This window comes from Capsicum annuum, chromosome 3, assembly GCF_002878395.1.
Source record: "Capsicum annuum cultivar UCD-10X-F1 chromosome 3, UCD10Xv1.1, whole genome shotgun sequence".
NCBI lineage: Eukaryota > Viridiplantae > Streptophyta > Magnoliopsida > Solanales > Solanaceae > Capsicum > Capsicum annuum.
The window spans coordinates 242251929-242264700 of NC_061113.1; the positions used below are offsets into that span (position 1 = coordinate 242251929).

Consider the following 12772-nt stretch of genomic DNA (forward strand, 5'->3'; position numbering starts at 1 on the left):
AATAATGGTGAGAATTGCTTTTAGTGCCACTGTAATTTAGGTTTTCAAAAGTTTGGTAATTCAGTTTATCGGTTTTCGGTGATTGTTTGACCAGTTCCGTATAGTTTTCGGCACATAATTGGAGAAAAAGTTCAGAAATGAAGATGCATTTCTGCCACTGTAGTATGCAGCCCTCTGCCATTACTCGGTGAGAATTGCTTTTCGTGCCACTGTAGCATGCAGCCCTATGCCAAAACAGCTACGCAAGCTGCACACTCCAGTGAGACAGCTTTGAACATTCTATTTGGTCAACTATCTAAGCAAAATTCAAAATAAAAAATTTCAGGTATTGAATCATACTTCTTGCAAGATGTATTTTGGTGCTCTCTTCTGTCAGCTTCTAGAATAGAATAGTTATCTCTTCCCCCTCCTCCTCGTCCTCTCTGTCTTGCTTTTCATGTCTGAATCTGATCAATGATTTTGTGGATAGATAGAATTCCTCTTGCAGTCATTACTAAGCCTTGCTTTCTCTGCATGCAGTCACCGGAACTTATATGTTAAGATGGTTTACTTTTTTCTTTTGATGCTGCAAGAGTATGAGCTATTTTGTCGAGATGCTTATATTCTTTGATTCCAGGTAAAAAGTTGTCGTGGCCTACTGGGTAATAACGGTTGGTGCTGGACACCTTACTGCTCTATCGTTCTATTTTTGTAGTCCTAATTCTTAGGAATTTGTTTTGACTTTCTCCTGTTATTTAGGCTCTACTGGATATTCATTATCCCTTTCCAAGTCTATCTTGGCTGATATAGATCTTGTGCAAATTCTTTATATACCTTCCATACAATCAGTAAAGACGATAACTATTTTCCCATCTTCTGGTTTTGCCTCTATATGGTATCGGACCACTTCTAAGTACTCCCATGAGTTGATCCTCTTTTTTTTCTGCTTACTCGTCCAAATGGCCACTAATACTTCTGTAACCAATGTCGGTGGAGTCAACAACTCTAATACTATTGTGCAGTTTAATCTTGTTACTCAACTGCCCATAAAATTACCCTGCAGTCACAATTTCTCGCTGTGGAAAGTTCAAGTTTCAATGCTTATGCATGGTCACAATCTTTATGGGCATCAAGATGGCTCTATCCCTGAGCCTACTCGCACCATCTCTCAAAACAATCAAGATGCTGATAATTCTGAGTTCCTTACTTGGTATCACAAAGATCAGCTAATTCAAAATGCTATCTTGGCCTTCGATTATCCTACACTTGCCCCCACTATTGCTATTGCAGTCCTCGCCAAAGTTGCCTAGGATGCTTTGCTTATTGCATATGCAAACAAATCTCAAACAAGAATTTTTGCTTGTTAGACTGACTGGCACGCCTTACTAAAGAGTCTTGTCCATTCACATATTATCTTAATCAAGTTCGTTCACTTTGTGATGAACTTGCAACTGTTGGTGCGCTGGTATCAAAACCAGAACTCACTGTTAAAATTCTCATTGACTCGGATCTGAATTTTAAGAACTCTCTGCTGCCATTTGTGCATGAGATTCTTGTATATCCTGTGAAGAGCTTTACGAAAAGCTTTTAGATTATGAGTTTTTCCTACAACATAAGGAAGCCAAGAAGCCTTTATCAACTTTTATTACAGTTGCTATAGCACAAAAGATGAGCACAACTCCTTCTCGCTAGGGTAACAGTAATTACTCTAGCAATCGTCGTCCAGGTGAGAACACTCCTGCCAACAATCAGCAGTGGCGAGCACAACGCCCACAAAGAAACAACCACCAGCAGCCTTCTGACAAAAACCTTTGCTGCCAACTTTGTGATCACATAAGTCATTCGTCTATAGTCTGCAGATCGTAGTCGCATGACCTTCTGCAAGCCCAGGCAAACTTTGCTACTCGTTTTCCTCCTCAACAAACCCCTTCGATCATGGATAGTGGAGCCACTCATTATATTACATCTTATGCTCAAAGCCTAGCTACTGTACATGATTATCATGACACTGAAGAGATAACTATGGGCAATGGCAACATCATTCCAATATCCCATACCGGTAATGCTAATATAAGTGCATCAAATCATCATTTCAAACTTCTCAATACTTTATGCTCCTATATCATAAAAAATATTTTTGTTTCTAAGTGTTGCATTGATAATCATTTCCTCTATTGAACTTTTCCCTTTCCATTATCTTTTGAAAGATCTGAGATTTTTTGGTAGTACCGGTGAACCAGATGGCCGCGGCGATGGAATCTGGGACGGAGGACTTGTAGTATCTCTCTAGATCTGGCAAAAACGAAAGACCCCCTAACATAATTCGAATGGAGGCTGACCACTGAGCCCACTCTTGCCTCGCGGGGCGGGCCCCTGTGGTTGCGAGCTGGAGCTGCCATAGCTTACGGGGGAGTTTCCAGTTTGTGGGCATAATAAAGATGAGTTATATGAGTGGCCACCGAGTTGTACACATCTTTCTCTTCAATGCAATGTGGTTGTTCCAACTCATGCGTCGCATCGACGTTTAGGCCATCCTAATTGCCGTGTTTTAAATACTATCTTGAATAATTTTTCCTTCTTGTTGTAGATCCTAAAGCTTGTTCCATTTGTAATTCTTGTTATTCAAATAAAACACACAGGTTGACTTTCTCTGAAAATTAATTGCAAAGTAATAAGCTTCTATAAATCCTTTATAACGATTTATGGATTAATCTTTGGTTTTGTCAATTGATAAAAAAAAGATATTATGTTTTATTTGTTGATCAGTTCTCAAAATACATGTGATTATTCACTTTAAAATAAAAAAATGAAACACTGGAAGTGTATAAGCTTTGCATCCATTGCTTGAACAAAGGTTCAACACGAAAATTCAATCTTTTTACACTGATGGTGGTGGCGAATTTCAGAGTTTACAGTCCTATATCATAACACATAGCATAGAACACTTAGTGTCACCCCCTTGTATTTCACTCCGAGTTGCCTTAGTCGAAAGACGACACCTGCATGTTATTGAAACTGTCAAAGCCTTGCTGCACCGAGTGTCTTTACCATCACATTTTTTGAGATTTGCCTATCAACAAGTTGTTTTTCTTATAAAGAGGATAACTACACCCAATCTTTAGCATAAGAGCCCCTTTCAAATTTTATTTCAAACTATCTCAAGTATGACTCCATTAAAGTATTTGGTTGCTTGTGTTATCCGTGGCTCACACCATATGCCAAAAAAGAAAGTAGAGCCCCATTCTACAGTATGTGTTTATGTAGGATTTTTGAATAAATAGTACTGTCATCAATGTTTTGATCCTTTTAACTTCCAAAATATATTTATCACACGACGTTTTATTTTTGGAAAATCAGTTCCCATTTGAAAATATTTTTTCCACCTTTATCATGACTTCTTTTTAATTAGTTGTGGTTTGTTTGCTTCCTTGTATTAGTGTTTATTGGTTTTTGTTCTTGGTATTTGGCATGTTTTTTGAGTTGTTTTTTGCTTTTTGTTGGAGTGGTGGCTTTGGTAGTGAATGGTAAGCAAGGGTCATGTCCTAAGTGGCTGGTGTTAGGGTAAGGGTCTGGTATTGGGTTAGGTTTGGGGTATGGGGTGTGGGGTATTGGAGGTAGGGTGGGTGGGGGTAAGTATGATACGAGAGTTGATAGGTTGAGGGTAGGGTCCTGGAACATAAGGACCTTTCAGGTAAGTCCATAGAGCTTGTAAAGATTCTTAGGAAAAGGATAATCAATATTGCGTGTGTCCAGGAGACCAAGTGGGTAGGCTCTACGGCTAGGGATGTCGATGGGTAAAAGTTGTGGTAATTAGGTAGTGAGAGGCATAGGAATGAAGTAGGTATCTTAGTAGACGAAGAGCTTGGGCGGCAGGTAGTGGAGGTTAAGAGGACCAGTGATAGGTGATAGGTTGCTGATTATTAAGTTTGTCATTGGAGGGTTTACTCTGAACATTTGTAATGCTTATGCGTCTCAGGTAGACTTGGACAAAGAGGAGAAAAAGATATTTTATGAGGTTTTTGACGAGGTGGTGAGTGACATTTCTAGCTTTGAGAAGATTTTCATAAGAAGAGATTTCAATGGGCACATCGAGTCATTGCCGAGAGGCTATGACGATGTGCATGGAGGCTTTAGTTTTGGGGATAGGAATGGAAAAGGGGGTTGCTCTTTTGGATTTTGCGAGGGCCTTTGGATTGGTGGTATTGAACTAGAATTTCTTGAAGGACCACTTGATTACTTTTCAGAGTGCGGTAGCCAAGACTCAGAATGTTTTTTTGCTGCTTAGGATGGGGGATCGAGCATTGTATAAGGACTGTAAGGTCATTCCTGGTGAGAATCTTGCGACCCAACATAGGCTTTTGGTAATGGACGTGGATATCAAGAAGGGTAAGAAGATGAGAGGTGGGGATGCTCGACCCAAAATTAGGTGGGGTGGCTTGACTCTGGCTAGTGCTTTGGAGATAGGGGATATAACGCCCCGGGACTATACCCTGGACACCACACGGTGCTTACGGTCACAAGTGACCACAAGTTAACCCATGAATTGATATCTACTGTGAGCATTGAAAAATATTAACAAAATAACACTTGCGAAATTTCTGAATACGCCATAAGGTTTTAAAACTTAGTTCTGATAATATCTGTAACACAATACTGACAATATTGATATCGACTGATGACCAAAACTGAAAACTAACTAATTATCTGTACTAGTCTGAAAAGACTTGTAACGCCCCGAAAACGGGTCCCAGAGCATCACACGGTGCTTGAGGCTATGAGTAGCCCCAAGCTAACCCTTTGAGCCATTTTCATTTAGTTCAACACGAATCAACGGGGTTTCCATAAATAACCCTCAAATATCAACGGAGTAATCATCATCCATGATAAAAGAATTTTAGAAAAATAACAAAATACGACTTATTAGTCAACTCCCAACATCTATACTAGTCTGACAAGCCTCTAAGAAAATCAATAAAACCAGCGAGCCATTGAGACACGCCCCAACTGACTCATACTCAGTTATCAAATATAAATAATTCCGTGAAACCAACATCAGACATCACGTCCTCGGAACATGAGGACTCACCATAACAGAGGATGTAGAACAGCGTGCCCGAAGAATCACTGTCGAACCTGGAACTGAACACCTGAACCTACATTCCGAGAAAATGCAGCCCACATCCGAAGATGGGGGTCAATAACATGGAAAGGAACCGAGTATATGGGGGTGTATGTAGTTTTATAAACATCATCATCATAAATATTTGTAAGAAATATGCAGGATGTATGAAAGACTCACATAGCCCGAAGAAAATCATCATAATCATGAGAGGATGAAATAAGTATAATAACACATGTGAGTCATCATATAATTTGTCAATCATTTTCAGTTCATCAAGAATATCAATTCTCATAATGTAAATATCATTTAAATCTTTCGAAAGAATAACTTTCACAATTCCACTTTCAAATCACTTCACCGTTCACCATAGACACAAGGAAACACACACACACAGGGAGATGCTATAACCGACATAAACCATGTGAGCTACATGGAGTCCAACGTAAAACCCACGTTGGGGAGAGTCGTCCTATCCTTGCCATCGGAGTAGGACTATCGATATCAAATCCACACAAACTAGTGATCACTATATAAATCAGCCTCAGGCTCACTCCTACAGGGGCACGTAGTTCTAGGAAAGTAAGGTCGCTTTATACCTCCCACTCAGTGCTAAAGATTTTTCCCGGACTTAGCTCAGATCATTTCAAAGAAAATCCACAACAAAATAATTTCAGTAATATATAAATATACGTTGGGAGCCATCATGCTTCCCATCTATCAAAATCAACCACGTTGTGGATTTCTTTCACACTCGAGTTCAAAACAACTCCATTAAGACCAAAAGGTCAAATCATTCAAAATATCTCAAATATTCAACATCAACGTTCTTATAACACACACTTTCTAAAAAAAACACAATTTCTAATGGGGATTCACGACCCAAATATCAAAATCATGATAAATATCGTTCAAGATTCATGCTTTATATCTCCACACATGTAAATTCATCTTTCAAAATCATAAACATCAAGATTTTATAATAATCATCATAAGATATGGGTTCATGCTTCAAATTCATAAAAGTCAAATAAAAATCATGTCTTTGTAAAGAAAATTATTTTTGGGCACAAGAACGAAAGAGAGTTCTTGTTGAAAAAACCCACATACCTTGAATGATGAACTTTAGATCGATACTCATTTTTGAGATGTTAATAGTGTCTTTGAATGATGGTTCTTGGAGTTCTTGAACTAGGAACTTAGAATCTTGAATGAATTTGTAGAATTAATGGTGAACTTTGGAGGTTCTTGAAGTTGTTGAACTAGGAACTTGGAATCTTGAATGAATTTGCAGAATTAATGGTGAACTTTGGAGGTTCTTGAAGTTGGATGTAAGAGATTAGGGTTTTCTATTTGAGGGAATTTGATGAAATATAACATATAATTCTTCTAATAGGCATTAATATAGGGTTTTGATGGATTTTGGGTGAGGGGGAATGACCAAAACGCCCTTAAAAATTAAATTATTCTCAAATCTGTCCTTTGGTGGACTATTTTGATAGTCTGAAGTAGATCAACCATAACGTTTTACTCCGATATCCAAATTAGATGAAACTAATTTCATTAGAAAGAAGACTCTCATATATTTCCATTGATATATAGCATATCACCCAGATCATTGTGTACTAAGAGTTATGATCATTTGAAGTTGACCCTAAAATTTGCTTTTGATAGGCTGAAGTAGATCGACCATAACCTTTTGCTCCGATAGACAAATTGGATGGAACTAATTTCACTGGAAAGAGGACTCGCAGAGCTTTCCTTTGATATATAGTAGATCACCCAGATCATTATGTACAAAGAGTTATGATCATTTAAATTTGGAACAAAAATACGCCAGGCCTTAGTACTTTTTCCTGCACGTTTTACTGTTCACTACTATTCACGGTTCGATCGAAATGTTTATAACTCGTCGCTCGGGTGTCCGTCTTGGATGATCCATATATTGTTGGAAAGCGTATTCGATACTCTACGCAATGGTGGGTCATAATCTAAGACATTCCATACGAAAAAATTTATAATTCATTCTAAAAGATAGAACCCAACACGTTTACACACAAAATTTCAACGAAAAATTTCCTGGGGTATGACAAGCCTCTACTGACTAACTGTGGAGATGATGGGACAAACCCCCAACTAACTCCAACTGAATAGAAAATACTAAATTAATAAGGTAACTTTAGATAGATAACTATGTCCTCAAAGTATGAGGACTCACCACTGCTACAACTGATAATTTGGTATGTCTATGCGCGATCAGGGAACTGAGCATCTGAACCTATGATATGAGACATCATAGCACAAGGACTGAGTATATGATCAGTACTTTAAATGTACTGGTATGCTAGATGGGGTTAGGATGATATGCATGGGCTCATGTACATGAATAATACTTACTGAATAGCATGAGAGAACTGAATAACTAACATGAATGCGTGAATGCTGTAAAATTTGAGAATGCATAACCAAGCATATAACATGATTCTAAAAATAGTCTGTAAACTAAAATACTGAAATCTGATAACATAACTGATAATTATATGCTATGGTCAATGCAAACCTGAATTGAAGTATACTGAATACTGAACTGATACTATGAGAGCTAGCTATAACCGACATTCCCTAATATACTATCAGGGTCCAACCTGTAACCCAGTTGGAAGGGTGTCATTATCGTGCCATGGGTACTAACACTGGTTGTATGGATCTACTAATCTGAAGTCCCGAAGAATGAGGGTGTCATGCCTATCTGATGGGGGACCCCTCAAATCTATGGCGGCACTATAGGTCTGGAACTTAGGGACTATTACTAACATCTCATGCCTACTGATGAGGGAGATGGGTGTCTCATGCCTACTGACGAGAGATATGCGATCCCTATGTTCACTCGGTGCTAAGGTTTACTCCCAACTGAAAGACACTGAATGATTAGACTGAACTAAGTTTAACTGATTATGAATTCTGATAGTGTTCATTATGGTAATAATAACTGAGACATCAACTATGCTCATGGTTTATCTGAACTATTCTATAACTACTGAAATTCTGTAAACAACTAAGTTTTTGGGTATTCATAACCCCCAGGACTCGATGTCATTAATAATAATATCATACTAAAACTTTGAGGACAGGACATGTAGTCAATATTCAAAAGTCATTCTTTGAGACATTTCATCAAACACTTGCAATGCATGGCTTGATAAGGGTGTACCAAGCTGTCCAATAAGTTCACGGCCATTCACACGTAGCTAAGCTCGAGAGTTACAAAAACTCCAAGCTATGTTCATGCAAATGACCGTGTGTGAGTTGGTACTTGAGCCATCTAATGGTTTAAATGTTTTTAAGTATGAAGAAGAGTCTTGAAGTGTAATAAACTAACACTCCAAGACCACCCCTTGGCAAGGGTAGGATGGTCATTGTTCTCTTACTTTGTGGTGTAAATAGATAGTATTAGGGTTATTTGAAGTTAGTTCATTCATGATATTTTGAGAAAAAGAACTTGTAATATTTTTTAACTACTCTCTTCCATTGGGAGGTCCAAAACCGAAACTCACAAGTGGAGTGACACTTGGGTTATATTTTGGCTAGAAACTTAGGTCTTGAGGTTCATGAGTTTCTCTTGGTCCAAGTAAGAGTTTGGTGTTAACATCATTAATCTTAGGGTCCTTACATGTTGTTAGGGTTCTTAGATACTTGAATATTGTATGTCAAACTATATATCCATCTCTCTTGATATCATTGTATTATTGTTTAATTTTGAAGACTAGTGAAGCCGTGTGGGGCTCTTTTCAATTCACTAGAATTGTTGAACTATTTGTTCTTGTTGTCAACTTCTTTCTCTTGTTATAAACGAAATCTTGGAGACTAGTGAAGCCGTGTGTGGCCTATTTCGATTCACTAGCACCTTGTTGTTCATCTTGTTGTTCTTGTGATAACTTGTAACGCCCCGTAAAAGTCATGCATGGATTAGACTTTAATAGAGTGCTCTTAGACTTAAAAACTTGGAAAATTTTTCTAAGTGTAACTTAGAGTCATTTTAGCTGGCAATCTTCGAGATACAACTTTTCAACCTTTCCGACCTCCGTTTTTAGATTTTCAAGTTGCGTTATGATCAGACAAGCTCATAGTACATCTCGGATAAGTTTCAAAATTTTTCGAAATGCATAAGGTTGCATTGGGATTTCAAAACAGTAGCAAAACGCATAGCCTGTTGCCCAGTTTTCCGCATTTCAGGGTCAATTTCAAACGATCATAACTCTCTGAATATAATAAACTGGGAGAGATTCTACCTATCAAATGAAAGCTCTTTGAGTTTTATTTCTAATGCAACTGGTTTCATCCAAATCCAACATCTGAGTAAGGAGTTATACCCGTTTTACTTCAGCCTGTCAGTTTGTCAACTGAGGGACAGTTTCGACTTTGTTTTCTTAGGGGCATTTTAGTCATTTCACCTCACCCAAATTTTGTCTATAACACCATATTTATCCCCCAATTCATCAAAATATAATCCTTTTCTCTAATTTTCTCTCAAGAACACCCCTTAGGGTTTCAAACAAAAATCCCAAATAACTCAAGATTCAACCGTGGGTTTTGGAAGATAATTAGAGATTTGGAATCCCCACATTGTAGGCTTCAAGAATCATCCCTCAATTTCTTAAATAGAGGTACGCGGGGTTTTCCTAAATTCTCATGGGCATAGAAAAATCATGTTTTAGAATGGGGTTTTTGAATCTATATATATATTCATGTATTAAATGTTTTAACATCATTGTTTTAGTCTTTTGACCTTTCCCAAAGTAATTTGAGAATATGAATGTATGAAACTATGTATTTAAGAATGAATTCTTGTGAGAGCATGATTTTTGGTGAATTCCCTCCTATTATGATTTTTTCAGATTTCTCATAGCATATGAATTGTTTTGCAATGCATCCTTGAAAAGAACTATATGAAATGATTGAACTCTTGTTATGATTTAAAGGTGGTTTTAAATCACTAAAGAGGGAATCTAGCATGAATGTTTAATGTTCATAATGCATGTAATGAAAGAGTGCATGGATTTGCTAAAGGCACTAGACCAACATATGTTGATGAAGTATTTACATGATTTTGATTTGAGTTTCGAAACACAAAATCTTCTATATCAGTTGCATGTTTTTGGTGGTCTAAATTATGCTTTAAATAAAAGATTTAGATTAATGTATTATGGCTCAGAAATCATGACTTGCAAGTCTTGGTATGACGATACCAATTCAGACCAATGCCATATCAGACTCAGACTAATAAACATTTCAGACTATCATGATTTTAGACATTCAGAATGTTGCATATACAAAAAAGGTTAAAAATGGGCATATAGAGATGTTAGGTGGTTCCCTGAAGAGGGCTTGAGTTCAAGCAACTCATTTTCTAAAATCGTGGTTTGCCGACCTGAATATATTATTATACGCTGACTTAAGTTTCTTGTGGCATATCAGATTCAGGAACTCCAACCCTTGCGGCATACTCAGGTTGGAGGCTTCCCCGCTGAGTCAATGGCAGATTCCATATCGCGCGTGGAATATCAGACTTGTAGGGGATACCACTTAACTCAGAAGTAATACACAGATCAAAATTTAAAAGTTACAGACAGGTTATATGTTTTCAGAAAGTGCGCATGTGTTTTTAGAAGCTATTTTATACGTGATGTGTTGATGAAAATTGCTCTCATCTATTATATATATGTTCAAATACTTTATTTTGGATTGCTTCACGTGCCTGTACATTTGTGCTGACCCCCCCTCCTTTCAGGTTTTGAGACATAGTCTAGGGGTCCAGATAAACAGTAGATATTTCAAATCACAGAGTAGATTATGCAATGGTGAGCCTTCTATAATCCAGAAGGCCTGTTTACTTTCTGATATTTATCTTTAGTCATGTTTTGGTCTACTGGGGTCCATGTCCCAATTTTTAGATAGTTTTGTTTAGTTTATAGTAGAGATTTCGCAGACTGAGTCAGACATTATTATTATCCAGATATATTTTGGATTTCAATTTTTTGGTATTATGATCACATTCAGACTGATCATGTTTCCATATTAGATTTCTATTTCCGCATTATCTTTTATTATATGAATGTTGTGCATAATTACTAGATAGACAGAGGGCGTCTCGGGCCTTCACGGTTCGGGAATGCTCGTCACGGACAGGGCCCCGATTTAGGGCGTGACAAACTTGGTATCAAAGCACAGTTCATGGTCCTAGGGTGTCTGCAAAATCACGTCGGTAGAGTCTTGTTTATGGGTGTGTAGCGCGCCACCCTTATAAGAAAGAGGCTACTAGGCGTTTAGGAATGTCTCTCTTTCTTCATGTTCTAGTTCGTGCAATAGAGTCAAAATGTTCCTCTTTCATACTCTAATCCGTACTATGGTGTCGCCCATACGAAAGTAAAAAGTCATCCCAAATTCTTTCCTTACTCTAATGTCCTCAGATATGTCTCATTATTGAGGTGATTCAAGTGCAGAAGTTTAGAATCTAAATGGTATGGTCCTTTCTGATTGAACCATATAAGAGTTAAAATTTGTGCAAGGACTTGAGAAGAGTCCGTTAGTGCTTCAATGTGTATTTATTTCGATGTAAACATTGATCCTGATGGAATCATGCTTTTCAGCTTGAGGTATTAATTGCATTTAGTCCCCTTCAAATTTATGTTATAAATGTCTTACTTAAGGGGGGATGATGTGTAGTAGAATTTTGGAACTATATTTCCACCCGAATAGTAGTATGCGTTAAAGTGTTGTTGTCATGACCTATTGGTAGTGAAATTAGACCAAGAAGTTGGTGATGTGAAGTCACAAAGTTAGAAGTCAGAGTGAGGATGACTTTTGTGTAAATAAATATTTTAGTTGAATAACCGATGTTCGAGAATGATTTACCCCCTTACGGTGATAGACTAATGTGGTAACTAGCAGCATGTGTGGATGGTATGGTAGTCCGTGGAGGAAGTGTTTTACTCCGATTTTATTTATACAGAGGAAGATGTGTATTCTTAGTTCATTGGAAATTGCGTATTAAATTTCTATCTCATGTAATATTGTCATCAAGGTGTTGTTGAAAAAAAATAAAGTCTAGTGAAGCTATGTGGGGCTCTTTCGATTCACTGGCATAGTTGACTTGTCATTCATCTCATTTTCTTGTTCAAAATACAAAATCAAAGTATAGTGAAGCCGTGTGAGGCCTATTTCGATTCACTAGCAACTTATTTTCAAACTTGTTGTTCTTGTGTTGGTTTAATATATGTATAGTTGGATTTGTTTGCATGAGATTGGTTTGGTAAAGAGGTGATTCATCCTTGTGTGTTGTTTAGTAGAAGGTAGAGAAAGAGTTGTTAGTTAGGGTGATTTATCGGTTGGTTGAAGTGTGAAAATGGCTATATTAGCCAGTAAGTTATAAGTATAGACTCATGGTTGTTTGTGAAATTTGAAGGTAGTCTAAATGTATGCTTGGGTAAGTAAGCGTGATGTGAGAAGCCGTATAAGTAGATAAGATTGTATGGGGTTATAGTATAAGATTAATGTCGATCATGTCTATTATGTGACTTTATCCCTTGACCTTCTTTTCCTTGGTAGTTGTAAACTAGTACTACTTGTGAGAAGGTATGTAGTAGATTTTTGAGGTATAGTAGTAATGTCATAAAG

The 12772-nt window shown here is 37.4% G+C and overlaps 1 long non-coding RNA gene across 1 annotated transcript in view; it reads left to right on the top strand.

Moving 5' to 3' along the window:
* Nucleotides 1-10845, top strand: part of LOC107866016 — a 14542-nt gene extending 3697 nt beyond the window's left edge. The window contains exons 2-3 of the long non-coding RNA XR_001672752.2: nucleotides 95-325; nucleotides 10574-10845. This is a non-coding gene — a long non-coding RNA (uncharacterized LOC107866016). The remainder of the gene's footprint in view (nucleotides 1-94; nucleotides 326-10573) is intronic.
* The last annotated feature ends 1927 nt before the right edge of the window (nucleotides 10846-12772 follow it).